We start from the raw sequence: 6,346 nt of genomic DNA on the forward strand, positions 1-6,346 counted from the left end.
ATTGGTTTCTGTCTTTTTTATGGTGTGATAAGTTTGGTCCGTATGCCGTACAATACCTTACACACACGCGAGGAAATATCAGTGAAGAGCCACAACGCTAGGCAAGCTTTGCGTAGATTGTTGACGGATCCAACCCTCTATCTCAGACTAGTACTTTTCTACTAAAGTGCGGGCCACTTCGTTCTGATCTGACCAGAGACCTCTAACAGCGAATGTATGTTAAATCGGCGGATTTTCGTTGTTTATCCGCGGTAACAGGACTCCGCGCGGTACTCGTAAGGCCAGAGATCATAGGCGACGCATTTCTGTAGTCGTCGGCAATTTATACGCTATGCGCTCATATACTTCTCAAAAAAAAAAAAAAAAAAAAAGAAGAAATAACAGTCAGTTGATTGCAGAAACTCAACACCTCACCATATAGATGTGAATCAGAATCTTGAGAACTCCTCTGAGAAAACTCAAACATCGACATGCTTGGAAAACTCCAGTAACTCTAAACACTGGTAAACAATGGTTGTAACACAGTTGGGGGATAATATTATAATCAACATGGAACAAGAAAACTTCTATTGACACTCCCAAAGGGTTGTTTCATTTAAAGGGTGATCAGAAAGACCGTCTGATATCTTTTCTATTTGAGCGCATATGGAGTGTAGCGGGGCACCCATGCAGGTATATAACCACTAACATATAGGCAAGAGATTTGAAAGGCAGTCGGTCTTTCCGAGATATATTCGGTAAATGCAAAGACGTTTTTCGGTATGAAGGCAGTCTTGTGTGCTTTGACACAGGTTTTGAATCTCCTGCCTGAGAGGCTAGTAAACTGGTGACTGATAATTTATATACCACATTGTTGCTGAATTTCAGGGAATTTCGTTTATTCTGTGTACTAGAAGGTATCGTAACTCATTCACAGTGCAGAAAGGAAACGTTAGTTTTAAAAAATAGTTGAGCAATTAATTGCGGAATTGGGCCTAGGTAAGTGATGCTTTATTTTCGTGCTTTTGTGTGTATAATCTTTCTGCTTTCTGTGTAGCCAATGACCATGGCAATATTTTATAATTGTGCAAAATTCGGTGGTAAGTCTGATATACTACTGCACATGGCTGGACCCCTTTCTGCTGATAATCTCTCCCATAAAAATTAAGCAGATTATGAGATCATATGTCCTTTTCCATTAAAAGATGTCGTTAAACATTAATATTTAAATAATATTTAAGAACTATAAAATATTTCGTTCTTTACATGTGTGAAATTATTTTATAACGCTAAAGTATAGGAAGACGCTTCATATTCGTTTGTCTTGCATTATATTATATTTTGTGAAGTGGGTTAAAGTGTACAAACAAGAGAGCGATTTGAGCAATGTGTTGTGCTGTTGCGACATCATTTAATGGAAATTCCTGACATTGAAGAATTTAAAACGTTATCCTGGATCATTTTGCAAGTGTTTCACTGTTTATTATTCCATTTTCAGTTGTTCGATCCACAAATTTTGGAGTTTAACAGCTACTATTCTCACAGGAGAAACATACAATTTGCGTGACTTCGCTCAAGGGCCACCGTAAATAATGTGTTAAGTGACGTCCACCCAGATAATGGAATAACAGGAGCCAAAATGTATCTTGTGACTAAATAAAATAAGAAATTCTATTTGACTTAATTGCATATTATTAATAATTTCTTTGAGAGATATTTGTACATTGGTGAATCGTATGAAATAAATGACAAATATTTATATGAATATGTATATAAAAATCTTGATTTTGGGTAATACAAAGGGCTTCCTAACTGCTGGAAACGAATAATTTTTAGGAATATGGAGATACCACTCAGTGTAAAGAAGAAGAAGAAAGTATAGTAGATGAATATTTTGTTAAGTTACTGTAGCGTATTCGAAACTGATTCTAATTTACTTTCTAATAAAGCAATATGCAATGTTGGTAAGAATGTAACGTATCATGTTTAGAAGTAACTGAATCAGTTCAAAAAAGCGGAGGTTGTTAACGGGTTCAAGAAGAGCATCAGATAACTATTGAAAGAAAAAGGTGCAAAGAATGCAACAAAAGACGAGTGAGTAGCCTTAGGACTCGCAGTAATCAATTGACAATATAATTAAACAGGCTGAAAGACGATCTGAGTACAAAACCGTACATGATGCACAAAATATAAAATATAACTGGCCAAACGAGAAAATATGAAACTAGAACCAATAAACAAATTGTACAGAAACTAGCCTGGAGTCGAAGGGCATGAAAGCGAAGTAGTGACTGAATACGAAATCAGGCAGTTTTGTAGCATATCCCCATACAATAATAATTCTCTATGCTGAGTAGCCAATAAAGGATATCTAGGAGAAAATTGGAAAAGGAATTTTCGTTCAGTGAGAAGAAATAGTTTTGCAGATGGTATTTTAATTCTGTCAGACAGAGTTACCGACATAGAAGAGCACTCTATGGAATGAATTGCGTGTTGGAAAGAGGTTTGACAAGAATAAGTTTTGAATAGGGATGGTGGGCCGTTGTTGCTTCAAATCATGTGAGACTGATGCAATAAGAAGAGCCAATGAGACACTCAAGGGAAAAAGATGTGATTTGCTATTTGGGAAGCTAAATAACTGATTATGGCTGGAGTACTGAGACTACCGATAGCACGAAACGCAGTTCCGAAATAGAAAAAAATGTTCACATGTAATCTAGATTTAACTATTAGAAAATCTGCTGTGAATCTGTTTGCCTGGAGTTTAGATTTATACAGAAGTGAAACATGGACGAAAAGTAGTTCAAACAAGATGAGAATAGAAAGTTTTTATATGTGGTGCTACAGTAAAACTCCAGTAAAGAAGCATGCGGACACATTTTAAGACAGGATGTGATCAACACGTTAGTAATAGAGATAGAGAGATGTGTGGGGGGTAAAATTGTAGAGAGAGACCAATATCTGAATACAGCAAGGATGTTCAAATGGAACTAGGTGACAGTAATATTTCGGGGATGGGGAAGCTTGCATATAATAGAACAATATGGAGAGCTGCATTACACCACTTTTCAGACTAAACACGACAACAACAACAGCAGCAAACTGTGCTTACTTGACTTCTAAAAGTCTGTATAATAATGCACATTTCATACTACTTGGGTTCGATCTGACTCTCTGTCTTTTAAACTGATGGCTTATACGTGTATTAAACGAATTGATTCTGAAATTATGCTTGTCGTTGTGATTTGTCTGGTTATCTTAAAATTCAATTCTATGCAGCACGGTAGTGAAACGTTAAAATCAGTAACCATTTCTTTTACTACTATGTTTTCCTTCATTTATATCATCACTCTAATGATAAACCAAACCGAATCAATTAAATAACTGAAATACATGCATTGTAATTATCAAAAGAGGAGCCGCAAATACTGTGTGGGGTAAGCTCTCTCATGGTATCACCGACTGTAAGGTGCATGTTTGACAGAATAAATATGCTACGAGTTTTTCCTGTTATCCATTCACTGTTAGCTAAGGGGTGAACATTGTTATATTATCTTTGTCAGTGCTAATGACATTAATGTGTCTGCAGGATTCCCTTCTTGCAGTCATTACTCAATTTGAGTGTACACTGTGTACCCAATCTGTCTGTGTCTAGTGTAGATATGTTGAAGTGCGAAGACATTTTCAGAATGTTTGCGTAGCATCTAAATGAGGCGGGACGTGGGTACCAGCCCGGTATTCACCTAGTTGGATGTGGAAAACCGCCTAAAAACCACATCCAGGCTGGCCAGCTCACCAGCTCTCACCATTAAGCCAAGATTTAATCAGAGGCTGGCTCGCCTCCCCGTGTCCCGGAAGCTGATGCTTTAGCATTCTCGGCTATCCGGGCGGGTAAACACTAATTACTAACGTTAATTTTCACTAAATGCTTTTAATCACATTTCACTTATTAACAATGGGAGTAAGATGTTATCCTCTGGCTGTCTTTACTGTTATGCAACAGGAAAGCTACTTAGGCTTCATTTAAACTGACAATGGTGCACACAGATAATTTAACACAAGGCTTGCATTACATTATTCCTAGGATGGCACTAAACTGTGCGAAAGGTGCTGGAGCACCTCTATGAGAGTCGAACACAAATGAATTTCAGCAGCCAGCGAACGACACCTGAACCACATGTTACGTCATCAATTTCTTCTTCAGTGTCGCATTCGTTAATTGCCAGGTTTTCCAGTGCTTGCCACCGCACAAGACCTGAACCATGTCTTACCTCGTCCGACTCCTTACCTTTCTCTGCATCTTCTTCTTGCTCCTCCTCCTCTGGCAGCACCTCCAGCAGCCGGCGTTCTCTGGGCACAATGTCCTCTGCTCCCTCCTGTGGCGGCGGCTGCTCGAAACCCCCACCTGAGGAAGAATAAACGTGACAGATGAAGAATTGGCCATTATACTGTTTATAAATCACATGTGATTTATTGCTGTTAACTGGGCTTCCAACATTCTGAGTTTCAGGGATCTACTTTCGTACGCAACCTAATGGTCTGGTATCATGACTACTTACGAATTACATACGTGAGACACCTTTCTTTTAAACGGATGAACTCTCCCCTGTCACGCTTTGTCCTCTACGATGCTACTTCGCAGAGTCATTTGCACAATATATTAAACGATTCTCTGTTCTTCCTGGTTATATATCATTCTTACTTACGCTTTCGCCAAGAGCGCATCACATTTACTATTTCTTCCTCAAAACACAAAAACAAAATTTACACCGATATAAGGCAAATTCGTTTCTCTTTGTAGAGATATATGCGATATAGCTAACCGGATTAATGCTGTCAGAGTGTTCATATCCTTTTTCATCTCAGTAGTCTCACAGAATTGCATTATCACGTAAGAATTAAATTGTTTCATAGTTGTCTGATATCACTATGCAAATCAATGCCCTGATGACCATGTATCAACTGCTACCATTTCTGTTCTAAGCATTTAAGTCACATTAAACATCGTACGTACTACATAATCCAAGAAATGAGGGAATAGTTGTCTTAGTACTACGATGAGAATGGAGACAGAGAAATAAAGTGTTGAGGAACACCAAAATTAGAAACAACATCTTCTCGGTGCGTATTCCCAAAACTGATTATTCTCCCTCCTTCACTATTCTCAAGCTAGTGTGCAGTTAATATCCTTCCGCAAATATTCCTCAATTACATAAAGGAATCAGTCGCTTCCACACCTCAAATATGTCTATGAATACATCACAATTTAAGTATACTGTTTACAATGAAACAAAAAAATTCTAGAATCTTCATGCTGCACAAAATCTCAGATAATGTACTACCGTCTTGAACCATTTAGTACCAATAGAATTGACCTCTAGACGAGGTGTGGGTACTTACAGTAATATTCCGGCAAACCCGGCCAGTCGCCGTCCCAGGGATTCTCTTCTTCTTCCACAGGATACTTACCACCACAGGAGCCTTGAATTAAGTTAAGAACTGCCTCCAGCTCATCCCTGGAGTAACTATGTACCAGTGGTACACAGCGACAGTCCTCCGGACCACCTCCTGTCTACAAAACAATAAAATAATATGTGAGATTCATTGAAATATGTAATCTATAAGAAAATTTTAGCAACGTGTGTAAATCCGTAAAACGAACTACAGGTATAGTGATATTCTCCTAAAGCACTATTTATAATGCGAATGCACACAGAAAAGCAGAATATTATTCACACAAATGCTGATGAAACAATTTTAAAGCCGATACTCACAGGTTCATGCTGATTACGTGCATAGTTCGGAGATAGTAAATTTGTAATTGACAAGCCAGCAACGGCCATACCTGTGTACAGACCATTGTAACGTGAATCAAAAAATTATAATTTTATCAAACACGTTTACCGGAACGGTAGAAAATGAAAAAAACACATTAATTGAAACAAATATAGTCGGAAACGTAAGAAATAGAGATGCGAACGTGGATACACAGGTAACAGGTAGACCTAAAAGTGGGAGGGATACAATGTGGGTGCGCAATTCGTGTGTCTACGTGAATACATTTATGTTCACTTGTATTTATCTACACGCCTCTACATTCATAAAGATACAATTACTCACATAAGACTTCCCTACATGTGTTGCCAATTCAAATCGAATGCAACGATTCTAACACTAAAGGTCTTTACGAGGGCTTACATCTATCTAAAAACAAAGTAACGTCAACGTATCAGAAATAATAGAAAATTCGTAATTCTCATTAACTTGCTATCAGCGTTTTTACTTCGCTTCATAAGATGCAATATCAAATTCCGTTTAGACACCACAAACTCCCGTAAATGCAGTACAACAAGAATCACATGCAACT

This window comes from Schistocerca piceifrons, chromosome 8 (assembly GCF_021461385.2).
Source record: "Schistocerca piceifrons isolate TAMUIC-IGC-003096 chromosome 8, iqSchPice1.1, whole genome shotgun sequence".
Lineage (NCBI taxonomy): Eukaryota > Metazoa > Arthropoda > Insecta > Orthoptera > Acrididae > Schistocerca > Schistocerca piceifrons.